Source organism: Callorhinus ursinus, unplaced genomic scaffold, assembly GCF_003265705.2.
Source record: "Callorhinus ursinus isolate GAN/ISIS: 27379988/994484 unplaced genomic scaffold, GSC_fseal_2.0 scaffold67, whole genome shotgun sequence".
Lineage (NCBI taxonomy): Eukaryota > Metazoa > Chordata > Mammalia > Carnivora > Otariidae > Callorhinus > Callorhinus ursinus.
In genome coordinates, this window is record NW_027397129.1 from 3,098,306 (window position 1) to 3,106,966 (window position 8,661).

Consider the following 8,661-nt stretch of genomic DNA (forward strand, 5'->3'; position numbering starts at 1 on the left):
AGTCGAGATGCCCTTCAACAGATGAATGGATAAAGAAGATGTGGTCCATATATACAATGGAATATTACTCAGCCATCAGAAAGAATGAATACCCAACTTTTACATCAGCATGGATGGGACTGGAGGAGATTATGCTAATTAAATAAGTGAAGCAGAGAAAGTCAATTATCATATGGTTTCACTTATTTGTGGAACATAAGGAATAGCATGGAGGACATTAGGAGAAGGAAGGGGAAAATGAAGGGGGCATGGAATCAGAAGGAGAAATGGACCCAGAGATATTATGGACTCTGAGAAACAAACTGAGGGTTTTAGAGGGGTGGAGGGTGGGGGGATGGGTTAGCCCAGTGATTGGTATTAAGGAGGGCATGTACTACACTGGGTGTTATATATGAAAACAATGAATCGTGGATCACTGCATTGAAAACTAATGATGTATTGTATGGTGATTAACATAACATAATAAAATAAAAAAAATAAATTAAGAAAATGGCAAAAGCATTCCCTGCATGGGATATGGTGGAACGACTGAAAAAGAAATAAATTCCAGTTATTAACATACAATATACTATTAGTTTCAAGTGTACAATTTAGTGATTCAACACTTACATACAATACCAAATTCTCATCACAACAAGTTCCCTCCTTAATCCCCATTACCTATTTAAACCATCCACCCACCTACCATCTGGTAACCATCAGTTTGTTCTCTATAAATTAAGAGTCTGTTTCTTGGTTTGCCTCTCTCCTTTTTTCCTCTATGATCATTTGTTTTGTTTCTTAAATTCCACATATGAGTGAAATCATATGGTCTTTGTCTTTCTCTGACTGCCTTATTTCACTTAGCAGCATAATCTCCAGCTCCACCCATGTCATTGCAAATGGCAAGATATCACTCTTTTTTATGGTTAGGTAATATTCTATTATATATAGAAATGTATATATCCATTCATTAGTCGAAGGACATTTGGGCTCTTTCCATAATTTAGCTATTGTTGATAATGCAGCTATAAACATCAAGGTGCATGTATTCCTTCAAATTAGTGTTTTGTGTTTTTTGGGTAAGTATCTAGTAGTGCAGTTGCTGGATCATAGGGTAGTTCTACTTTTAACTTTTTGTGGAACCTACATAGAGTTTTCCAGAGCGGCTGCACCAGTTTGCATTCTCACCTACAGTGTAAGAGGGTTCTCTTTTCTCTGCATCCTCACCAACACCTGTTTTTTCTTGTGTTGTTAATTTTAGCCACTCTGACTGGTGTGAGGTGGTAACTCATTGTAGTTTTGATTTGTATTTCCCTGATGATCAGTGATCTTGAGCACCTTTTCAGGTGTCTATGGTCATCTCCATGAATTGTTTGGAACAAATATCTATTCATATCTTCTACCATTTTTTAATCGGATTATTTGTTTTTTGGGTGTTGAGTTTTACAAGTTCTTCTATGTTTTGTATACTAACCTTTTATCAGGTATGTCATTTGCAAATATCTTCTCCCATTCCATATATTGCCTTCTAGTTTCGTTGATTGTTTCCTTCACTGTGCAGAAGCTCTTTATTTTGATGAAGTCATAATAGTTTATTTTTGCTTTTGTTTTTCTTGCCTCAGGAGACGTATCTAGAAAGAAGTTGCTATGACTGATGTCAAACAGATTACTGTGTTCTCCTCTAGGATCATTATGATTTCAGGTCTCACATTTAGTTCTTTAATCAATTTTGAACTTTGTTTTGTGTATGGTGTAAGAATGTAGTCTAGTTTCATTCTTTTGCATGTTGCTACCCAATTTTCCCGACAATATTTGTTGAAGAGATTGTCTTTTTTCCATTGGATATTCTTTTCTGCTTTGTCAAAGATTAATTGACCATATAATCCTGGGTTTATTTCTCGGCTTTCTAGTCTATTCTCTTGATCTGTGTGTCTGTTTTTGTGCCAGTACCATGCTGTTTTGATTACTTGAGACTATAATATAACTTGAAGTCTGAAATTGTGATGCCTCCAGTTTTGCTTTTCTTTATCAAGATGGCTTCGGCTATTTGGAATATTTTGTAGTTCCATACAAATTTTAGGATTGTTTGTTCTAGCTCTGTGGAAAATGCTGGTGATATTTTGATAAGGATTTCATTAAATGTGTAGATTGCTTTGGATAGTAGAGACATTTTAACAATATTTATTCTTCTAATCCATGACCATGGAATGTTTTTCCATTTCTTTGTGTCATTTTGAATTTCTTTCCTCAGTGTTTTATCATTTTCAGAGCATAGGTCTTTCACCTCTTTGGTTGGGTTTATTCCTGGGTATTTTATTGTTTTGGGTGACATTGTAAATGGGATTGATTCCTTGATTTCTCTTTCTGCTGGTTCATTATTGACGTACAGAAATGCAATATTTCTGTATGTTGATTTTGTATCCTAGAATTTTACTGAATTTGTGTATCAGTTCTAGCAATTTCCTAGTGGAATCTTTTGGGTTTTCTATATATAGTATCATGTCCTCTGCAAATAGTGAAAGTTTTACTTCTTTCTTGCCAGATTAAATACATTTTATTTCCTTGTGTTTTCTGATTGCTGTAGCTAGGACTTCCAGTACTATATCATGTAACAGTGGTGAGAGTGGAGATCCCTGACTTGCTCTTGATCATAGAGGAAAAGCTCTCAGTTTTTCCTTACTGAGGATGATGTTCACTGTGGGTTTTTCATTATATAAGCCCTTTGTTACGTTGAGGTATGTTCCCTCTAAGCCTACTTTGTTGAGGGTTTTTATCATGAATGGATGTTGTACTTTGTCAAACGCTTTTTCTGCATCTACTGAAAGGATTATATGGTTCTTGTCCTTTCTTTTATTAATGTAGTGTATCATGTTGATTGATTTGTGAACATTGAACCACACTTGTAGCCCAGAAATAAATCACCCTTGATCGTGGTGAATGATTCTTTTAATGTAGTGTTGGATTTGGCTTGCTAGTATTTATTGAGAATTTTTGCATCTGTGTTCATCAGGGATATTAACCTGTAGTTCTCTTTTTTTAGTGTAGTCTTTATCTATTTTTGGTATTAGGGTAATGCTGGTCTCATAGAACGAATTTGGAAGTTTTCCTTCCATTTCTATTATTTGAAATATTTTGAGAAGAATAGGTACTAACTCTTCTTTAAATGTTTGGTAGAATTTACTTGTGAAACCATTTGGTCTTAACTTTTGTTCTTTGGGAGTTTTTTGACTACTGATTCAATTTCTTTACAGGTTAATGGTCTGTTCGAGTTTTCGATTTCTTCCTGTTTCAGTTTTGGTACTTTATATGTTTCTAGGAAATTATCCATTTCTTCTAGGTTGTCCAATTTTTTAGCATATACTTTTTCATAATATTCTCATATACTTTATATTTCTGCACTTTTGGTCGTTATTTCTCCTCCTTCTTTTGTTATTTTATTTATTTGGGTCCTTCCTTTTTTCTTTGTGATAAGTCTGGCTAGAGGATCAGTTTTTTTTAACTTTTTTGAACAATTTTATTTATTTATTTGAGAGAGAGAGCATGAGCAAGGGGGAAGGGCAGAGGGAGAAGGAGAAGCAGACTCCCCACTGAGCAGGGAGCCTGTTGCAGGGCTGGATCCCAGGACCCCAAGATTACAACCTGAGCTGAAGGCAGACACTTAACCAACTGAGCCACCCAGGTGCCCCTTATTAACTTTTTCAGAGAACTACCTCCCATTGTCTCTGATCTTGTGTTTTTTTTTTCAATATCTATATCATTCATTACTGCTCTAATAGTTATTATTTCCTTCCTTCTGCTGGCTCTAGGTTTTGTTTGTTGTTCTTTTTCTAGGACCTTTAGGTATAAGGTTAGGTTGTTTATTTGAGATTTTTCTTGCTTCTTAAGGTAGGCCTATATTGCTAGATACTCCCCTCTTAGGACCACTTTTGCTGCATCTCAAAGGTTTTGGACTGTTCTATTTTCATTTTCACTTCTTTCAATGTACTTTTTAATTTCTTCTTTGATTTCCTGTTAACCCCTTCATTGTTTAGTAGCATGTTGTTTAACTTCCATCTATTTGTGGTCTTCTTATGGTTGATATTTCCTTGTGGCTGACTTCTGGTTTCATACCATTGTGCTCAGAAAACGTGCATGGTATGATTGCAATCTTTTTGTATTTGTTGATGCCTATTTCATGACCTAATATATGATACCTTCTGGAGAATGTCCCATGTGCACTTAAAAAAGCATGTGTATTCTGCTGATTTAGAATGGAATCTTCTGAATATATCTGTTAAGTCTATCTGGTCCAGTGTGTCATTCAAAGCCATTGTTTGCTTGTTGATATTCTGCGTAGATGATCTGTCCATTGATGTAAATGGGGTGCTAAAGTCCCCTATTATTATATTATTATCAAGGAGTTCCTTTATGTTTGTTATTAATTGTTTTATATATATGGGTGCTCCCAAGTTGGAGGCATAAATATTTACAGTTGTTAGAACTTCTTGTTGGATTGTCCCCTTTATTATGATATAGTGCCCTTCTTCATCTCTTGTTGCAGTCTTTGGTTTAAAGTCTAGTTTGTCTGATAAAAGTATTGCACTTTGCCTTTCTTTTGACATCCATTTGTGTGATAAATGTTTCACCATCCCCTCATTTTCAATCTGCAGGTGTCTTAGGTTTAAAATGAGTCTCTTGTAGACCCATAAAGATGGGTCCTATTTTTTTTATCCATTCTGACACCCTCTGATTGGAGCATTTAGTCCATTTACATCCAGAGTAATTATTGATAGATATACACTTAGTGCCATTTTTTACTTGCTTTGTCATCGGGTCTGGAGATTTTCTTTGTTCCTTTCTTGTCTTTGTCACTTTTGGTCTTTCCTTCCCACTCAGAGTTCCCCTTAATATTTCTTGCAGGACTGGTTTAGTTGTCATGGATTCCTTAAGTTTTTGTTTGTCTGAGAAACTCTATTTCTCTTATTCTGAATGACAGCCTTGCTGGACAGAGTATTATTGGCTGCATTTTTTTTCCCATTCAGCACTCTCTTCTGGCTTGCCAAGGTTTTGTTGAGAGATTTGCAGCTAGCTTTTTGGCTTTTCCCTTGTAAGTTAGAGACTTCTTTTATCTTGCTGCTTTTAAGATTATTTTTCTTTATAACTATATTTTGCAAATTTACTTACAATATGTCTTGGTGTTGGCTTGCTTTTGTTGATTTTGATGGAAGTTCTCTGTGCCTCCTGGGTTTGGATGTCTGTTTCCTTCCCCAGATTAGGGAAGATTTCAGCTATTATTTCCTCAAATAAATTTTCTGTCCCCCTTTTCTATTTCTCCTTCTGGGACTCCTCTACTATGAATGTTACTACATTTGTTGGAGTCACTGAGTTCCCTAAGTCTATTCTTGTGTTGCAAAATTCTTTTTTCTCTCTTTTGTTCCGCTTCATTATATTCCATTATTTTGTCTTCTTTATCACTTATTCATTCCTCTGTTTCTTCCATCTTTGTGTTCATTGCATGAAGCCTGTTTCCAATCTCAGTTGTTGCATTTTTCATTAATGATATTCTTTTTTAACTCTTTTATCTCTCTGGTAAATGTCTTCCTGAAGTCTTCCATTCTTTTCTCAAGCCCAGCTAGTATCCTTATGATTATTGCTTTAAATTCTCCATCAGCCATGTTACTTATATCTGTTTCACAGAGGGTCATGACCTTATCTTGTTTCATTTAAGGTGAATTCCTCTGTCTTGGCCTTTTTTTTTGTGATACAAATTCAAGATTTTATTAAAAATTATTTGTTATTTAACATAATATCTCGATGGTTACAGCTTTTAACAAGCTTTTAACAAAGCAAAATAATGAGTTATGTGAATAAACAGAAGAGTGAACGGTGTTAGCTGTGACATTTAAATGATCACATGGTTTTAATTATTCTTTTGATAACATGCAGCTTTGTGAACATCTATTCAAGGGACTGAACTCTGTGCCTACTATAGAATTTGCAGTTGAATTAGAGCTTTGTTTCCTGCCTTTGGCATTTTTAAGCAAACAAATGGACATGGTTTTAAGAATTTATAAAAATCTACCACCTACCAAAAACATTTAAAAGGTAAAGTGATAAGCTCTAGAAAGAGAAATAAAGAACACATACACATGTATTTATTTGTGGGATACAGTAACAGAGAACAGAAGTCATCATGAGGAAAGCAACCAGAAGTTCAGCCCATGCCAACCCTTTATTTGTTCTTGGCTGTCAGGGGTTTCCGGCTGATCTTTTTCGATTTGTCATTATTTTTCTTCGGTGGTTCTGGGTTTGCTTGCATGTGTCTGCCGTAGAGGTATTTGTACGTCTCAGAACGGATATATTCAAAAACATGGGACACGCCAAGCTGGAATTGGTCAGCGATTGGGGTAACCCAGGGATTGTTCTCTGCTTTGAACACTTGTTTCTGACCAGTTAAATCCAAGTTTCCTAGTTCTAGGGGCAGAACGGTCAGGCGATTCCCCTGAATGTGGAGCTCCTTAACCTGAGTAAGCTCCCCGATTTCTTTAGGCAGCGAGATCAGGTCGTTATCTCCAAGGCTGAGTATCTGCAACTTTGTGAGCTTCCCAATATCTGGTGGCAGGATTTCAAAATCGTTGTCACTTAGATAGAGTGCACGCAGGGTGGTAAGGTAGAAGAAGTTTCCGGGAAGAGAATTTTCATTCAAGTTGTTGTAAGTCAAATCAAGGACCTCAAGAGCTGGGTGGGAGCCAAATCCTCGAGGCAAAGTGTTTAGTCTATTCATGCCCAAGTTCAGGTGTTTGAGCTTTTGAAGGCTGCTGATCTGTGTGGGCAGCTCCTCAATCTAGTTATTAAAAAAGTTGAGCACTTCCAAATTCTTCAGTTCTGCTATGTTTGGTGGGACCGTTGTTAGCTTGTTGTGGCTGAGGACCAGCTGCGTGATGTGGGCTAAAGAGAACAAGCCGTTGACATCCAGCATGTTGGAGATGCCCTGGTCACTCATGTCCACTTCCGGCTGGTTCTTCTCCCAGCTCTCCTCCACCAACTTTTTCAGAGACTTGGACATATTCGCGGAGGGCAGCGCTTAACAGGCTGGGCGAGGGAAGCACAGGTTTCCGCAGGGCACACCTCAGTGGCAAGAAATGCACTTGGTCAGTGCAAAACGCAGACCAGAACAAGGAACATGCCCTGTCCCGGAGTTCTGTCTTGGCCTTTTGACTAAGTCTCTGCCTTCTTCTCTATGTTAGAAAAGCCCATTATATTTCCTGCTCCTGAGAGTAATGGCTTTATGAAGAAGAGGTCATATAGTGTCCAGGACCTGGCACTTTAGGGAGTGTCTCTGGTGTGTGTTGGGTGTGCTTTGCTGTTGTGTTTTGGCTGCTCCATCCTTCAGGCCAGTCATCTGCAGAGGTTCTTCTTGCCTACAGTGGACATTGTTTGGTCCTTGACCAAAATGTGGTGAGTTTTAACTAGTTGGGCTCTGGTCTGCTTGTTAAATGAGACCTAATACTATTTCCACTAGAACCGAAGCCCTGTGAAACTCTCTGGTCAGGAGACATGTTTGTAGGTGAGGGTTTCTCCGGTCTTCTGGAGAAGATGTCCACCATGCTGGGATTGAGGCAAGCTTGACTGAGAAGTGTAGTCTCGTCAGAGCACAGGATTGTGGGACTTGATGTAAGCAGGTTAGGCAGCCAGTGCTGGCACTGCGTTGCTTCCTGCAGGTTGCTCTTTGGTTATATTGAGGCGTGGGGGAGTGAAATGGTGCCAGACAGCTTCTTTGTCCTTGGAGAGGTGTCTGTAATTCCGAATCTCAGGGATGTGCTCCAAGAAGAGTGAATATTCTCCCCACTGTGTGGCCCAGGTGTTCTTCAGATTGCTATTTCCATTCCATTTGCCTCTGGGTTGTTTGCCTGCTTTCTCTCCAGGAGTAGGGCAGTGCTCTCAAGGCTCTATCCCAGACAAACTTGCTGACTTTTAAAGTCCAATATATAATCCCTGGTGGTTGCAAGAACTCATGAAAATCAGCCACCCTCCTTTCCCAGACAATGACTTTGGGGAAATGTTCTCATTTTGCCTTCCTCTGTATGATCTCCCCCTTCTCTCCCCTTTCTCTGCATCCATGGCTCCCTCCCCTTCACAGAACCTGCAATTTATTTCTCCCCTAACCATGTTTCCACACTTCCTACCTTCTTTGATATGGTTTCTTCTCTCCCTTTAGTTGTGGAATTTTTTTCTTTCAGTCTTCATGTTGATTTCTGGGGTGCTTAGAATGATTTGATAGTTATCTAGTTGTGTTCATGGGATGGGCTGAGCCTAAGGTCCTCCTACTCTGCCACTATCTTCTCTCCTTCTCATCATAGTTTTGATTTTCATCTCCCTGTTCAATGATGTTGAGCATCTGGTCATATAGTTGTTGGCCATTTGTATATCTCCTTTGGATAAATGTCCATTTTAGTCCTTCACCTTCATTTTTCTTTTTGTGGTTTTCTGTTTATTTTTCTGCAAAGAATGCTTATTAACTTTTATACTGAAAAAATTATTGTGAATAATAATAATAATAAACAACATATCAAGCAAGTTGTTGCAATAAGTAGATGGGCTGATCTTGAGTGGCTGGTTGGGGTAGCTTGTGGGTAGGGTTACTGATTTTACTTAGGATTAAACACTTAAAGTGACAATTTTATTCCAAACCAAGGCCCC

At 38.0% G+C, this 8,661-nt stretch overlaps 1 pseudogene; it reads right to left on the reverse strand.

Annotated features, from left to right (window-relative positions):
* Positions 1-5,758: 5,758 nt before the first annotated feature.
* On the reverse strand, positions 5,759-7,157 carry LOC112827890 (ras suppressor protein 1 pseudogene; annotated as a pseudogene).
* Between the last annotated feature and the right edge of the window lie 1,504 nt (positions 7,158-8,661).